This window comes from Notothenia rossii (genome assembly GCF_949606895.1).
Source record: "Notothenia rossii genome assembly, chromosome: 10".
Classification (NCBI taxonomy): Eukaryota; Metazoa; Chordata; class Actinopteri; order Perciformes; family Nototheniidae; genus Notothenia; species Notothenia rossii.
Window position 1 is genome coordinate 46,747,879 of NC_136908.1, and position 18,281 is coordinate 46,766,159.

The following is an 18,281-nucleotide window of genomic DNA, read 5'->3' on the forward strand; positions in this document are numbered from 1 at the left end:
ATTATAATATTTTACGTGATCTAAAGTTCTGATTAATTCAAGAAAATGTTGATATCGTGTCTAACGTGTTGAAAATGCAAAGTGTGTAGCTGTGTGTGAGCAACAACATAAAACCCTAAAGTTTTTTTAAATAGACAATAAAGCCTTTCTGAAGTATGGAGCTGGTGCTTTTTGTGTTCTTTTATTTATATCTAACATTAGGTATCATTAACCCTATACAGCAGCCTGCCTGAAGCTCTTTTTATAGGCTGCAGTTTCTCATGGGGAGAGGCTCTGAGGAGTGGTCTGCCTCACCAGAGACCTCTGTGCTGGGTTAGGGTTAGATTATATATATACATTATAGGCCAAACAGAGATGTTGTGTGCATGTCCTATCTGTAAAGGCATCATTTCCTCAAGGAATTAGGATGTCTACCCCTTTTTTCAAAATCCTATTATGATTAAAGCAAACACAACCCTGTATAAAGTGGCAAACCTGCAGACACTTCCTTTCTGCTACACTACATCATTCAATACCAATTGTTTCCTTTTTCAATTGTCCAATAAAGACGTAATTCCTGGGAGATTCTATATTTAGATTTCGAGGTGACAGTGTGTCCATCTGTTATCTTCCTTAAAATACAATTAACTCTATGGCATGACTTTTTATTTTGGGAGGAAAAAAATGTTTTTAACCATGCGTTTTAGGAGCTTAGGGGTCCCTGATATTATATCAATTATAAAATGTGACCCCCCCTCACCCCTCAACCAGGGGTTGGTTTGTTGCCTCAGGGCAACACTGTGCTACGAGGGTATTGAAACACCAAGGATTTCTACAATTCAGAAGAAATAGAAAAAAACAACTCTATATTAATTCAAAAGGTTTTCTTTGTGTGGTTGTGTGGTGTGTGTGTGTGTGTGTGTGTGTGTGTGTGTGTGTGTGTGTGTGTGTGTGTGTGTGTGTGTGTGTGTGTGTGTGTGTGTGTGTGTGTGTGTGTGTGTGTGTGTGTGTGTGTGACTTACAGCAGGGTTTGTCAGCCTGGGTCTGTGCAGCATTTCTACAAGGTGACATATAGGCAACGGTTTCACAAACTGAGGATAACTGCTGTCTATCACTGCTTCTGGAAACGTTGCGCAATCTCACAATAGCTATATATCAGGATACATGTGTGTAAGTGTATACAGTATATGTGTGTATATAAGAGCGGCAAATGGAGTAGTAATATTTAGGGGTGGAGATGATGTAATAATAATAATAATAAATGGGATTTATATAGCGCTTTTCTAGACCCAAAGACGCTTAAACAGAATGTAGACAGGATGGTATGATGTCACGCCTTGTCAAGACTGTCAGGACGAATATAGTTGGAAGAGCAATTTTAATGTCAATATCCTTTTTTTTTGAGAGACACTGTTTTGTCAATAGAAATCCCAACAGCTTGTGTGTAGCAACTGACAGTGATTCTTTATCTTCTTGTGGGGAATGTGTTTTCCCCTTGTTCCCATCTAAAAAGGTCAGCGGGCGGGTTAACCTCCAAAGCAGCAGGGGAAGATTGAGTGTATTTGCTCAAAGGTGCTTTCGCATGACACATCGGCCTGAGGAAGAGCTCTTTCTCATGTGAGCTGTATCGACACTCATTTGATCAGATGGGGACGCTGTTCAAAAGATGCCAATTGAACTCAAATGTTAATCAGTGACGTGCATTGGATGGGACTCAGTTTATTGTAAGAAATCTGTGATAAATGGAAAATACATGACAAATAAATCAAACAAAAAAACACATGCAGTGTGCTCAATGTCACCCAAGGACTATATTGAGCACCTTGTGGTGGGGGTATTTTGTATGGCTCTTCATCTCTTAAAGGGGCTCCTCTGGGGTGAAGACTTCAGTGTAAAGGTTAGAATTAAGTTAGTAAAAGGGTTGGAGCTGTGGTAGTTAGGATGGATAAGGTTCACATTTGAGGATATAGGGACTGTATTATGCCACTGAGTATAGAAGTATCTCACAAATATTGAGGTAAAATAGAAGTGTGTGTGTGTGGGTGAGTGTCTGCGAACTTGTGAGTGTGTGTTAAAAAGCCTAAAGTCCCAGGACAACTCATTAAGTGTGTAGCCCTTTGGTATCAGAATAAGGAGAGCAGGACTGTGCTGCAGTCTGCACTCAGAATGCCAGTCACACACACACAGCCATATGTGTGGGGAGACATACACATCACAATCACAGAAACCATGGAGGGTTTTCTAACCCACCCAAAAGTACACTCAAATATTACACACACACACACGCGCGCAACCACATGCACAAAAGTTACAAAGGCTGACATGGATTTATGTTTCCCACTGCTGAAGGAAACAAGCCTCTGGAAAAGGGGAAAATTCAACCAGAGACTCGGAACACCCATTGTTCAGAATGAGGCACACACAAACAAGGACAAAACACCACCACACTCTCCCCTTTAACTGGAAATAGCTTATTGACTGTGCAGTGTTTAAAGCAGACTTGTGTGTGTACGAGGCTGTTGATTTAGTCCCTCCATGCTACTGTGCACTGTCTCCTTAATGGAATAATTGAGTCTGGGACTTTTATTGACACATGCACGCATGTTAAAAAAAAAAGCACACATGCTCACACTGATTAATGTTGATGGACGAAATCTGTGGAGTACGTTCACTGTGATCATTGATAACAATCCCTAGGATTTAAGTTATTTGAATGGAAATGAAACAGGATTATTTTTGGTTACTGTCTTGGGGTGAAATGTGTGTGTTTCCATGAAATGGAATTTGTGGAACTGATTTGTGAGACGACTAGGGACAACGAGATTTTAATGAGCGTTTGTTTGATTTGGGAATTGGAAACTGGAAGGTATTTTCTTTATGCTGATTTGCTCAGCTTAGTAATAAAGTAAATACTGTGTGTGTGTGTGTGTGTGTGTGTGTGTGTGTGTGTGTGTGTGTGTGTGTGTGTGTGTGTGTGTGTGTGTGTGTGTGTGTGTGTGTGTGTGTGTGTACGATACGATAATACTTTATTGGTCAGATCAAGTCTGAAATTTGACTTGCGTCACAGCAGCTCCATGTCCAACATCAACAGACAAATATCCAGACACAATACATGAAACAAAAACAACAAACATTTAACATAACAGCACAATCAGTGAGAGAAAACATGCTCAAAGAGCCTTCAGCGTGCATTTGATCTGGGATTTAGCTCTGTATTTACTGTGAGGATTGACTGATGCACGAAGGAGTGCTTCAGTCTGACTTTATTGAAACGTGGGACCCTGTATCTCCGATTAGATGGTAGCAGTTCATATTCACTGTTCAGAACATGGTTTGGGTCAGAGATGATGTTGTTGGACAGCCTCCCTCACTAGGTTGTTATGATAGGCTGAGTCATAGAGTCTCTGACAGGGTTGACCAACAATCTTTGAGCAGATTTTTAACAGGTGGAGCAGTTTTGATTTTAAAGCTGCTGACAAACATTTGTACCAGGTAGTATTGCAGTACTGCAGAATAGACAAGATCACAGATGTAAAGAACAACAGAAGAATTTCTCTGCTCGCCCCAAAAGACCTAAGACGGCGGAGAAAATAAATTCTTTGTTTTGTCCTTTTGCACAGATATTCAATGTGATCCTTCCATGACAGCAGATAGTCAATCATTACACCCAAGTATTTGTATGAAACTCCCTGCTTGATTTCATCTGTATGGATTACAATGGGGACTTTATGGGAGTCAGATGGTGAGCCAAAAATGATTTCCTCAGTTTTCTTGGTGTTGATCTCAAGACAGAGCATTGTTATCAGTCCACTCAACCACCTGATTTACAGCCTGTTGGTGCAGCTCAGGGTCATCTGTGTTACTGAGCAGAGATATTATTGCAGTATCATCAGAGTACTTTATGATGACTTGATTTGGTGTGTTGGTACGACAATCATCAGTGTAGAGAGTAAAGAGCACAGCTGAACTCACACAGCCCTGGGGGGCACCTACATTGGTTGTGATGGCAGATGACAGGGTTTTGTTCACCTTCACAAGTTGCTCTCTACTAGTGAGGAAAGCAGCATACCAGTAAATAAGGTATGGATTTACTTCCATTTTGGCCATTTTTGACACCAAGATGTCTGCTTGTATTGTGTTGAATGCTGATGAGAAGTCTAGGAAGAGGGCTCTTGCATAGGTGTTTCGTTTATCTAAATGTTTAGTGATGATGTGAACCAGAGTGGCCACAGCATCTTCCCTGCCGCACCCTTGTTTATAGGCAAATTGGTATGGATCCAGTTTGTCTTGTGTTGTACTGATAAGAAATCGGAGCAGAATTCTTTCTAGTGATTTCATAATCACTGAGGTTAGGGCTATTGGTCTGTAGTCCTTATGTTCTTTTGGGCATGGAATTTTGGGCAGCGGTTTGATGTATGAAGTTTTCCATGACAGAGGGATGGTGTGTGTGTGTGTGTGTGTGTGTGCGTGCGTGTGCGTGTGTGTGTGTGTGTGTGTGTGTGTGTGTGTGTGTGTGTGTGTGTGTGTGTGTGTGTGTGTGTGTGTGTGTGTTGTTTTCTTTTCTTTTATACATTCATTTTTCTCTGGTTTCATCCTCCTTCCTGCCTTGTATTATTTTCTATTGTCTAACCTTTGTTCGAAATTCAATATTTCTAAACACAGAAGAGAAAATGAGATCTTAACAAAGCTAGAGAGAGGGTAAATGAAGGAGAAATGACGTGAATCTTTTCTGCGACTCTCTTTCTCTACCAATCTCCTGCTCAGTCAATGAACGCAAGTGGGGGGGGGGGGGGGGGAACACAAACAAAAGGAAAATAATCTATGCACCTCCATCTTTCCTCAGCCTCTTGACAACTCCACAGCAATCGATAATCAATCCCTAATCTCTCTCATCTCTCTTACCGCCTCTCTCTGTTCCTTTTCGCTCTCTCTTTCCTTTCAAACCTTTCCATGTCACTAGCTAAGATATTGAATCTGCTGCGAGGACACGCACAGGACCATGCAGACCGACACAAATTACGTTTTCACGCATGGTCACACGCATACAGGTGAAAATAAAACAGCTACTGCACAATAAAATACTAAAAACTCATTTGCAAAAAAAACATTTCAGCCAACATTTTCTTCCAAGAGCAAAAAAAGTGATCACATGATGATTACACAGGATGTGGTTCACTTCTCTCATGCACATGCAGGTTTGGTTTCAGAAGGGGCTACTTCTTGGCTGCAGCCACTAGAAGTCTTAGGCCCCATCCACACGGAGATAAAACAATATAGTTCTTTATCGTATGGACGGTGTATTTGTATGTGTGAAGGTGTATTTTGTGGCAGAAGTACAGCGCCACAGGCCCGGCATATGTACTAAAGCGGGTCGAGTGGTCTCGTGTGGACCGTTCTTATTATACATCCATGCTGTGGACGGACGGGACGGACACGTTTCTTCAGCCGATTCCGTGTGGACGGAAGACTTTTTTGATATCGACATCGGTTCGTTTTGATTCTTCTCCGTGTGGACGGGGCCTTACTGGCACCATGGGGTTACCAGGCAACCACAGGAGACTACAAGTAGTTACTGCACCTGGCAAAGCAAGGCTGCAAGGCAAGGCAAGTTTATTTATATAGCACCTTTCAGCACACGGCAACCCAAAGTGCTTTACAAAATACAATTAAAGACATTTAAGAATAAATACAGTAGAAGCATATTATAAAATGGCATTTAAAAAGCAAATATAATAAAATAAACACAACAGGTATAAAATACATGAATACAAGCCATAGGCCTACTGCAGTGTGAATATGACCAATTCATTCAAATGCAGCGTCAAAAAGATACGTTTTAGTCAAGTTTTAAAAGTATTAACAGTTGTATCTGACCTGCAGGATTCAGGGAGTTTGTTCTAGATGGTCGGGGCATACAAACTAAATGCTGCTTCTCCATATTTAGTTCTGACTCTTGTAATAGAGAGCAGACCCGTCCCAGAAGACCTGAGACTCCTGGATGGTTCATACTTCTGCAGGAGATCGTTAATATAATTTGGTCCTATACCATTTAGTGCTTTAAAAACCAGCACTTTAAAATCAATTATTTGGTAGACTGGAAGCCATTGTAAAGACTTCAGTACTGGATTGATGTGATCCACTTTCTTAGTGTTAGTGAGGACACGAGCAGCAGCGTTCTGAATTAGCTGCAGCTTTCGAATGGATTTTCTGGTGAGCCCTGTGAAGACACTATTACAGTAGTCTTGTTTGCTGAAGATAAAATACTTTACAAGCTTTTCTAAATCTTGCTGTGACATTAGTCTTTTAATCCTAGATATGTTCTTAAGGTGGTAGTATGCAAATACTGGCCCCCCAAAACCACAGCATGACATTTTATACTTCCGTTGTATATGGGTTAAATACATTAAATAAAACCTGTGATGTGAGCCTTTCGAGGTGTTTGAAGGCATGTTTTTTATTTGTTACCTTTGAGCCAGGCTAGCTGTTTCCCCTTGATTAAAGTCTTTGCAGCTTCCCATTTACTGTGCAGACATTAGGGTTCATCTAAAATAATCCCAATTTTTTTTTAACTGATCGTGAACAATCGTGTAAGTCTGTATCAAATCTTTAAGCACTAATTATCTAGTAAAAATAAAATGTGGATAAATTACAGAAAGACTACAAGTTTGTTTTCCCCCAGAATGCTGTTCTTTGCTCCCATTTGACTTAACCCTATGGCATACTGTTGCCCTCAGGCAACAAACCACTTTTTTCGACTGTAAAATGATAAACCTAATCAATGTTTTTACTTCACCATCTACTGATATTTGCAGGAAATGGACACCAAAACATGTTATGGGCAGAAGGGACACGATCAGGCTGTTAGGGCTATTCCGTCTGACAGTGAGGACAATGAAGGTCAAGATTGGGTTAGGCACACAGGCACAGGCACACAGGCGCACAGGCGCGCGCGCGCACACAGGCGCACAGGCGCGCGCACACAGGCGCGCGCGCGCGCACACACACACACACACACACACACACACACACAAAACCTTTTTAATTAATATAGAGATGTTTTTTTCTATTTCTTCTGAATTGTAGAAATCCTTGGTGTTTCAATACCCTCGTAGCACAGTGTTGCCCTGAGGCAACAAACCAACCCCTGGTTGAGGGGTGAGGGGGGGTCACATTTTATAATTGATATAATATCAGGGACCCCTAAGCTCCTAAAACGCATGGTTAAAAACATTTTTTTCCTCCCAAAATAAAAAGTCATGCCATAGAGTTAATGTATTTTAAGGAAGATAACAAATGGACACACTGTCACCTCGAAATCTAAATATAGAATCTCCCAGGAATTACGTCTTTATTGGACAATTGAAAAATGAAACAATTGGTATTGAATGATGTAGTGTAGCAGAAAGGAAGTGTCTGCAGGTTTGCCACTTTATACAGGGTTGTGTTTGCTTTAATCATAATAGGATTTAGAAAAAAGGGGTAGACATCCTAATTCCTTGAGGAAATGATGCCTTTACAGATAGGACATGCACACAACATCTCTGTTTGGCCTATAATGTATATATATAATCTAACCCTAACCCAGCACAGAGGTCTCTGGTGAGGCAGACCACTCCTCAGAGCCTCTCCCCATGAGAAACTGCAGCCTATAAAAAGAGCTTCAGGGTCTGCTGCTCCAAGGTATAAAATCGACCTCCTTTACCTTTATGTACTTCCACAGGTGGCTACTGCTTCAGGAAATTTTAATCTTCCCCACATGGACATGATAAAAGAGAGAACACATATCTGAAAGATTAGTGGTTAAAGGTAGAGTGAAATGAAAGAACAAAATTGGAGACAAGAGACCAGGGATGGAGGATGCCAGAGAGCAAGCAACATTTAATCCACCTGCTTTTTCAACCATATGGACCCCTGCTGGCCTGAGATCAAACGTACCATCTTTTCTGTACCTGCTGCCCTAAAGATATTTAGTTAAATAAATACATAAAAAGATAAATGAGAAAGAGAGGAAAAGGTTAAAAAAATGCATCTCACGTCATTCTATCTATGTGTATAAATCCACAGCGTTGACAGAACATTGAATAAGACCAGTGACTCTGGCAGTGGAAGACACCTGATGGCGGGCGCGTGTGCGCGTGTGCGTGTGTGTGTGTTTGTGTGTCCTGCTGTGGTTATTGGGGATGAAGAGCTGCCCTATTCAACACCTGACCAGCTGCCAGGGCAAAGTCACACTCAGTTGCTTATGAGAAAAAGATAAATCGGGAGATAAAACTATTCAAACCCAGCTAATTGTATTCTTTCTCTCATCTTGTAGTGCCTATAACGCTGAGTGTATGTTGGGGTGTATTCACCTGTGTGTCAGCGTGCATAGTAACACTTGTAGCAGATGGCCAACTGCAAACACATCTTGTTTGAAATAAATGGCTACATTATAATGTCTGTAAATGTTATTTTCCAGCATGAAGGGTCCATCTAAAAACCTTTTTTCTACACTGCCAAATAAAATCCTGGAATATACTTCTGAGCAAAACTACTTCTGTAAATTCTCTATTCTCGTGCCCACATTATGTATTTAGCCTACCTCACATTTACTGGCCTTTATTTGAAGCAGGCTTATATTCCATACATGTATGTCTTACTCCTTTTGTTTGTATATCATAATTTAGTTTGAAGCTTCTGTCTTTCTGATGTGCTCCTGGTTAGTTTTTTAAAATCCCCACAGTATTGCAGTGGACAGAATAATTTAGCTTCAAGGCTTTTATTAGGCCATTCACAGGGATGTGTTGTGGTGAAGGAATTTGGAAAAGTGTTACTATTCTCATTTGCTGGACTACTTGCTTTCTATTTAAGATTCTCAACATAATCGTATTGTGTAGTTGGTCAAATACACTTAATTTAATGGTCAGTGACATATACCCTGATCTGTAAGCAGTGACACCATCCCTCCTGCTATAAAGACATCTGGTTTTGTATATGTTGCTTAGGGAAAGGACATCAATATAAATCAGAAAAACAGAACGACATCCATTAGGTTTTTATCCAGCCCTGAGGTTGTTTCTTTCTTTTAAAGCGTGTTTAATATTTCCAGCTCACATCTTTAAAGAGGGGCTTATTAAACAACATTGTGTTTGCATTTCTTTAGATACAAAATGTGTGATGTGTGCTCTGCGGGAAACAGAAGCAGTACGGAGTGATCACAATCTCAGTGGGATCAGCCTGTAATGGTTGGAAATCATGCGGCAGAAAAAAGAAAGTCAAGAAAAAAAAACTGTTCCGCACATACCTCCAAAGCAAGGACTAAAACATCAAAAAGACAACTTGAGATTGGAAATACTTTTGCACCTGCTCCTCTGTCTCACTCGACAGAGACAGGTAGCAGCACACAGACAGCAGCTTTTCAATTCCGCCTCCACAAGTGGTATGAAGCACGAGGAGGGGCGGCAGGAGTCGCCACAAACTCTATTTGGTTATTTTTGGTTTTGTTCCACGGTCCCACACTTATTTTTAATTCAAAATGTAGGCCCTTCAAACTCAAATCTTTTATTCATCGGTCTGATTGTGAAACACTTAGGTGGTGTGAAGTGCTTACGGTCACTTCCCAAACGGCATTTAGTGATTACTGAGCAGAGAGACAGAGAGCTGCTCTCATAGTTGGTGGCATAGTTATTCAATAAGTCCAACTCCAAATTTGACTTGGATATTTAAAAAGGGATGAATCTTTCCCGCAAAAATCAACATGCACAAATCCTCACCTCTGTTTACTCATTGGTTGCTGAATCTGTTTTCCACACATGCATGAAATATGTCACTAATGCAGTGGCGGTTCTAGACCAATTTGACTGGGGGGGCCAGGCTGGGGCCAGTTATTTTCTGAGGGGGGCCCAATAAATGCAGGACGAAAAAGACAAAGACAGTATGAAGTAATTGCGCAAAGGAAAACAATGCAATACAGTTATTGTTATTTGTTTCATTACATTTCAGATACTTATAGTTACAGATTTTACGCTCTAATGCAGGGGTCTCCAACCTTTTTTAGGATGACAGCTACTTTCAAAATATAAAACAAGTCATGAGCTACTTTTACTCCTCTTTTGTTGTTTTTTGCAGTGTATATATTTAGCACATTTTAGCATTATTATATGTTTAGCTTTAACCTTTGTGTGCTTTTTAGGTCTGTGGGACCCGTTTTCGGTGTTTAAAATAAAATGTATGCAATTTAATTAGTTTAACCTGCTTTATTTAGGGGGTGGACCTCACATCCTCTAGGGGGGTCCGGGGACATGCACCCCCGGGAATTTTTTTTTTTTAAATGTTGAAGTGAAATGCATCAATCTGGTGCACTTTGAGCACAAAATGGATTTATGGATACAGCTCTCAACACTCATATGAAAGGGAGCTGTATACTTTTCAATAATCCAAACATCTTTGGAATATGATTACAACCAATAACAAATCATTTAAACTTGTTTATTCTTATCTTATGTTACCTAGTTAGCATTCTTTCTTTTTATTTATGCATATTTTACTAATCACTCCCCTTTTAAACTGTTTTTGATTTTTGTTACTGTCCTATAGTACACATTGGAATGATTTCTTACTTTATTTTTTACAACTATATGAAATAGATAAAGGTGTGCTCTCTCTAATGGGTCCCACTAGATTTACAAATATCGTTAGTTCCACCTATTCTGTCAGACAAGAAGTCGTTTAATCATAAAAAAAAAATTGTTTTCATTTTCAGAGGGGTCCAAAGGCAGTGTCAGGGGGCACTGCCCCCCCCTAAAACCGCCCCTGCCCTAATGAAACGGGTTTCGTTGTGATGTTTTTCTCTACTTTTTTACACTCACACACACCTACACACATCCTAATTTTCATCTCTTTGTCTCAAATGCACTCATACACCTAGATGGAGAGACGGAAAATGTGCACACAGGAAAGATATGTTAATATATCATTCTTTAACCAAAAAAACATCAGTGGATCAAAGGGAACAAAAGAGAAACAGATGCAGCATCTCGCTAACAGGAGAGAAAATAGTGCTTCAACGTAAATTATTAAGTTAATGCCACATTTAAAATAGTGTCACTTCTTTACCTTGCCGTCAAGCTGCCATTTCCAACAAGGTAATAATCTAAGGATATCATGATTTATTGCTTGTGATTTTAGTTTGGAGGTGCATAGTACTGTAGACATTTTATTATATTTAAATATTTCTGGTAATCCAAGATGCCACCTCCATTGGATCTATTTTTCAATTCAATCTGAAGTTTACTGTGTTTCGCATCCAATTATTGCAAACATACTATTGTGGAAGATTGCCTTTAAGTCATAGTACACAGGTGACTATTCCTATTAAGATTTGAAGAAAATGGTGTTACCTTGGGCAGTTTAAAAAGAAATAGGTACAAGCAGGAATGCATTCTCTGAACATATTGAAATGACAGAATAACATTAATTGATTAATGGCTTTCATTAAAATGCCACACCACAATAATTTTCCCTCAGAGCAGAAGATGTTTATTAGACTATAGACCATGTCATTAGTATACAGTAAAGTTCTGGTATCTTAAACAGTGCTGTTGCTACAGATACCTGCTGCACCTCTGGGTGAAGGAGAAGCTGGCTCCCCTGTGGCCACCACAATACCTCACAACTGCTACAAGTGCTGTGTATCCAGACTGTAGCAATAAAACCTGTGCCTGAGGCTCTGTGTGAGTATTGGTAAGAAACAATTGGAGTCGCGAAATGGTGGTTACCTGTGTGTGTGTGTGTGTGTGTGTGTGTGTGTGTGTGTGTGTGTGTTACAAATAACAATTCCATTTTGATCATGATGTTCAGTCAAAATGCTGAGCTGACACAAAGAACACCCATCAGTGTTTATGAAGCTGCTTCTATTACCTTCACTGCCACTTAAACACAATGAACTCACTGCATTGATAAGATATTACCCAGCATCCCCTCAGGCTGTGCACACACACACACACACACACACACACACACACACACACACACACACACACACACACACACACACACACACACACACACACACACACACACACACACACACACACACACACACACACACACACACACACACACACACACACACACACACACACACACACACACCTCCAGGGTTAAACTCCTCCAAATACTGATAAGCCAATGTCATCCACACACACAAAGCATTAACGCAGCACCATGTCTGCTCCATCAAAATCGATAATGGTCCTGGGGCCCGTGTCGCGGCCATGTCTAAGAGCAGCAGCAGCAGCAATAATAACCATGTTAATGAGCTGCGGGGAAAGGTCAAGGCTAAACAAAAGAATTCCTCCTTATAAATATTTAAGTATGATTAACATTGGCAGTCCTAATTAAGACATCAGTCTTTGCCCTTTGAAAAGGCCTTTGATTAGTCAACACTCAGGAACCCTCACTCCACTGAAGAGACGCTCAGCAGAGCCTGATGGGACAGCTGAGAGAGGGGGGGGGGGTTTATGTTTTGTTTTGAAATAATAGCAGACTAAATGTTGAATCTTGGAGAACACCCAAATTATGAAATGGATCTGAATGTCTCCTTGACAACAGACTCTTCTTGATTAAACAGCGGAATGTACACATGTTTCCACCCAAATATCAACAGGAACTTGGATGTTAGTTGTTGCTATTTCATCATGGGGCATATCGATTTAAGCATACAAGCTGCATTTGAGCATACAGTAAAACACATGACAACATGTTGGCAGTCATTCTTGTGACTGAAAAGCAAGGAAACAGCTGTACTATTTATAGCGGCCCTATTTTAAATGTTCATTTTCAGGTGTATATCAGTATGTAGTGTCTCTACTGTGACATGTATCCATGCTTCAATGTTCAAAAAGCCTTTTATTGTTCTCATACAGCCTGTGCTGCAGCACCTCTTTTCACCCTCTTTCTGAAACCAGAGCCCAGTCTGATCGGTTTGCTGGTCAGCTCTGTTGTGATTGGTCAACCCCAAAGAGATATCAGCTCCTTAGCCTATGGTAAATGGTAAATGGACTGTACTTATATAGCGCTTTATCCAGTCTTTTTAAGACCCCTCAAAGCGCTTTACATACTACATGTCATTCACCCATTCACACCCATTCATACAGAGCAGTGTACCTTACTCTAGGACCTAACATTCACACACATTCACACACCGTTGGCCATGCCATCGGGAGCAACTCAGGGTTAAGTATCTTGCCCAAGGATACATCGACATGTTGACTGCATGGGCTGGGATCGAACCCACAACCTTCTGGTTGAAAGACGACCACACTCCCTCACAGCCACAGTCGCCCTATCACGATATCACGTACACTATGTTTGAGTGCTAGCCAACAGAAGCACAAGTGTTACATAGTGATGTCAATATGTTCTGGAAGTAAACCAAAGAGTCCAAAGTAGGCGTTTCAGACAAGGGCCAAGGAACAATCCTGAACCTACATTTAAGCATCTATAAAATATACGACAATTCTGTATGTTGGCAATCATTCCTTTGAAAATAAGTATAAAAACAAGGAACACTACTAAGGTAAAGTCTTAAGTTGTTGGACAATATTAAAAAAATCTGAAAAATTCAATACATAGAAATAAATATGCAATGTAGATATCAGGTGTTAGAATAAAAAAAACAAATTCCCATCAAAAGCTTAAAAGTAGAAGTCACATAAACCGTTGTTATCTCAATACATAAAAACCTGTAAAGACAGGGGTTAGATTTAGAGTGGGGCGATGAGGGGACCCTATGACCTATTCATGAATGATGCATCTTGGAAAAATGTCACACCTCAAACTCTCTGCCAAATTGCTTTGCACAGTGCGTGAGACACTGCATTTTCCATCAGCCTTAACAGATGTTGGTGTGTGTACATCACAGGGCTCGGTGGTTGGCCCTGTCATCTCACAGCGGGAAGGTTCACAGATCAAAGCTCAGCCCCGGACTCCTCTGTGTGGACCATCTTTACATAGAGCTTTCAATTTCCTCCAAAAGTTCAAAGTCATGCAGGTTCTGGCCCTATCTGCAGTTTCTTCTGGACATAAAGTAGACTTATATTGGAGGTGAAAAAAGACATTTTGAAAGGTATACACATGTTTGTACACACTGAAACACACACGACTAGCGACAAAGTTCAGTGCCAGATAACAGTACTCCATGTCATGCAGATGTATAGTGTTGTCCTGGGTTATAACCCTCCTCTGGGTTATGCAATGCTTATGATGACTCCATGATGTCACCCGTACCAATATCACCCAATCGCAGGACATCAAATGGAGATAATCATATTTGAGTGTGTCTGTGTTGTGATTGCCTCGAGGCACCTTGCACAACTGTTAGGGGGACAATGAGGTCTCAAACACAGTGGGTGTGTGTGTGTGTGTTTTAATGTGCAATAACTCCTGTTTGCCCTCGAGCATTTTGCTTACAATGTGAATCTGCATGTGCAATAGCAATAGTCATATTATAAATAATAAATCACGTTGTGTGTTTCTGTATTCGTGTTTTGTCTGTATTTGTATGTGAACAGGTCATGTGTCTGTGTGCGTGTTTAGCAACTGCATGTGTTTATATGACAATAAAAAGGCTACTATAAAGTACATTTTAGTGTGTGTTTATGTGTGTGTAGGTCTCAGATGGATACAATGTGAGCACACTGTATATAAGTGGGCTCCGATCATCCAAGTGTATTAGACGAGTGGACAAAATCAAGAAGAGAAATGCTCTGGGCACCAGCTGCACATCACACAGCAGGCAAGCCACAGGACAAGTTGTAAGTGCAAAGTAATTTAAATCCTCTTCTGAAGGATGAGAAAACATTTTATACAGCTGTGGGGATTAGTCTAAACTGGCTTCCGCAGGTCACGGATGGATAGGCTTATGTAGGGCCATATAACAGGTTTAGTAACCAATGGCTTGTGACACAGTCATATGCCTCTGTATGCCTCATATCTAACCTTCAAACTTACTCTGTCCGGACATGTTGTTGGGGGAATTCAGAGTGTATAGGTTGGAGATACATAGAAACCTGTTGTAGATGTCAAAGTACATTTATTAATTGGGATTTAATTGACATAAAGCCCCCGGATTACACCATAAACAAAAGTGCATGGTAATTTGGTCACTAGCATATCGGTGCAATACTGCATGTATCATTATGAGAATGATGACAGATACAATAGGCAACACTTGAGAAACGAGAGTTATTTTCTATTGCAGTTCTGTATTAAAGAATTGTCAAGTGAATCTGAAATGTAAAAAGTCAGTCAACATTTTTCTTAAAGCATATCAGGAAACTCCAAATGACTGGCTCTAGTTACTTATAGTTAGAATACAATGGAGAACTTCCTCTGTGCGGCACACGTGTGAAATGTCACACAGAAACAAGTTATTTCTCATTACCAAACTTCTATCTTATCTTTGTTCTGACTTCCAGCAAGCCACTTTTTCAGTCGCAGTCGCAGCCAGGAAAAGAGCAAGAGAAAGGTTTGTTATTGTCACGCTAAAGAGCACAGACATCCTTTAAACCTTTCATTTGTTACTTTTTTCACATTGAAACTACAGAAAAGTCTGTAGATCTTTTATTGTGCCTTTAGGAAGTTCTGTCCTCATCAACATTAATTATGTTAAATGGACTGTACGCACAGCAAATAGCCATCAGAAACAATGCGTGTATGCTTATCAACACCTCTCTAAAAGTCTGATGAAATTGATTGTGTTCATGTGCTGTTTTTGTTCTTCTTCTGGTAATAGGAATTAAACTCCATTAACATTCCAACACAATAGCACTTTTCCATTAACGCATGGTGATAATATATACAGAGTGTGTGTGTGTGTGTGTGTGTGTGTGTGTGTGTGTGTGTGTGTGTGTGTGTGTGTGTGTGTGTGTGTGTGGTCTACAAGGTCATCCTCCTCCCCTGGAGGTGTACTGTCTCCTCAGCGCAGCAGCTCAGGGCCTCATTACTTCTGGATGGAAACTGAGTGAAAAGCTCTTACTCAGGGCCTCAGTCCACTTTCACACACACAGGCGTGCACGGCCATCCATCTACTGCACCACTTGCACCAGCACATGTTGAATCCCTTAAAAAAACTTTCTGATATAGATCAATGCTTTTCTCATCTCTTGCCTGAAGGAATTTTCCTTCTCTTCTTTCCTGTTCCTTTGCTCTTATTCTATCACTTATTTAACAGATTTTTCTGACATTTTGACCAATTAAAAAACCTGTTGCATGGTCAAATAACCTCTGCTGAGAATGAGAAGAACTTAAACTTCTTATCCTACATCTTGTTTGTGAAATCTTTTTGAGTTGTGTGTCAGACTATCACTCGGCTGGAAGCAATGACTTCCTAAACTCTTATCATCACTGTGATGTTACCATGGGAGACAAAAGTTACAGATGTGGCCATTACATAGTCCATCTTTAAAAGAGCTGTTTTACTGTAGGTGCATTTTGTTACCTCTGAACTGAGCCAGAATAACTTTCCCCAGTCTTTATGCTAAGCTAGCTACGCTAACCAGCTGCTGTAATCTCTTATCTTAAATATCGCTGGGTAGGAAAGAAAATCAAGTATTGCTTTAAGAGTTCCTTTTTTTATTCCAAGGTATAACTTTCCCTGCAGTGAACTGGCTTTGGCTGTAAACCACTAAAGTTTGCCTCGTACCAATGAGACTTCCTCTGCCACCAAGCAGAAAACTAAAACTTCAGCCTGCCAAAAAGAGGCAGGAAGGTAGCACTTTCTACCACTGAGCCAATAACTCACTCCTCTAGCTGGACAAAACAGCTTTTTATGGCGCCAAGCAGACAGACTCAGAGAGAAGAAGAGAAGAAGTGCAGTACAAATAAATAAGCGCAGGAGAGAACAGCGGAGGGGAGTGAAAGAGAGCTCTATAAATGGTGTCCCGGTGCAGGGCTGCAGGGAGGGGAGCCGTCTGATGAATAGAGCCATCAGCCTAAGCAGAGGCTACAGAGCAGCCTGCCATCTGCCTGCCCAGTGTATGACGCTCCACTCTCATCTGCAGGCCCCACCGGCATTTCTCTATGTGTGTTAACTCTGAAGTCCAAAGTAGACGATGTGTCCTTGCCTGGGCATAACCACATTCCCTTAGTGTCTACTGTTGTGTTTTAAATGTGTGTGGATGAGCGCATTTGTCAAAAGCTTGTATCTTTTTTGAAGCATACTGTGTGAAAGTGTGTGTGTGTGTGTATGTGTGTTGATGCACGAGAGGCGAGGGTGGCCCTCGGAGAAGAGTTACAGCAGCGTGGCAGACGCTTCACACCTCATTGGCAAGCAAGGAAAGCCAATCACGGCCAACAGATCCCCCCCGCAGGCTGCCTCCTATTCCTCACTGAGTATTCCTTGATGAGTTAGAGAGTTAGAGAAAGAAAGAAGTGGAAAAAAGTAGGAGAGTGAGACAGAACAAAAGAACAAAACAGGAGAGTTAATGCAGAAGCAAGAATGGGGAAGAGGAGAGACACTAAAAGGCACAAAGAAGCGCACATATGGATAAGAGCTGGAGACGGAGTGTGGGGAAAACTTTCAAGGCAAAAGCCATTTTTCTTCTCCAGAGAAGGTCATTTAATCAAATGTGACAAGTCATCATGGTGGAGGATGTTTTTATTTTGTGTTGCAGAGTTGGGTGCATCTGGTATGTGTTTTCTTCTTTAGAGAACAGAGGCAATATAGGGACAGAAATATCATAAAATATTTGAAACTAAATTGTAGCTTAACCTAATCTCATAATAAAGTTGGAGGAAGGAATTTGCTCTATACAGACACAGATGGCATGGAATACTTGAAGGAAGAGTGAAAGCTAAACTGACAGATGCTTTGACATAACAGTTTATTTTCTCTTGGGGCAGCGTGGGACATTATTTTACATTTCCTTCTTATGCTCAGCATGTCTGCAACTTCTCTGTATTTTTTTTTAAATTGTGTTTTACTGTCAGATCATTGGCTTATAAAAATACAGACTTGTCTCCCATCTGTGACAGCATTGCTTAAATTAAAACCAATCTAAAAGAATGATCACAATAATTTTCCCAGAATAATAAAAAAAGATGGAATAATAGCCTTTAGTGGGTAAATGAGTCATAATAGTGCATCACTTACAAAATAACCAGAGAAGTTTGGCACAAAATGTTGGACAACATGATGAAATATTCCCTATTAAATAACCAATCATGTTTCCTTTTTCTTGTTTTATTTAAATGAGGTAGTATATTTTGTAATTTTGAAGATAGAATGAAAATGAGCAAACTGCTATAATCTGGGACAAAAC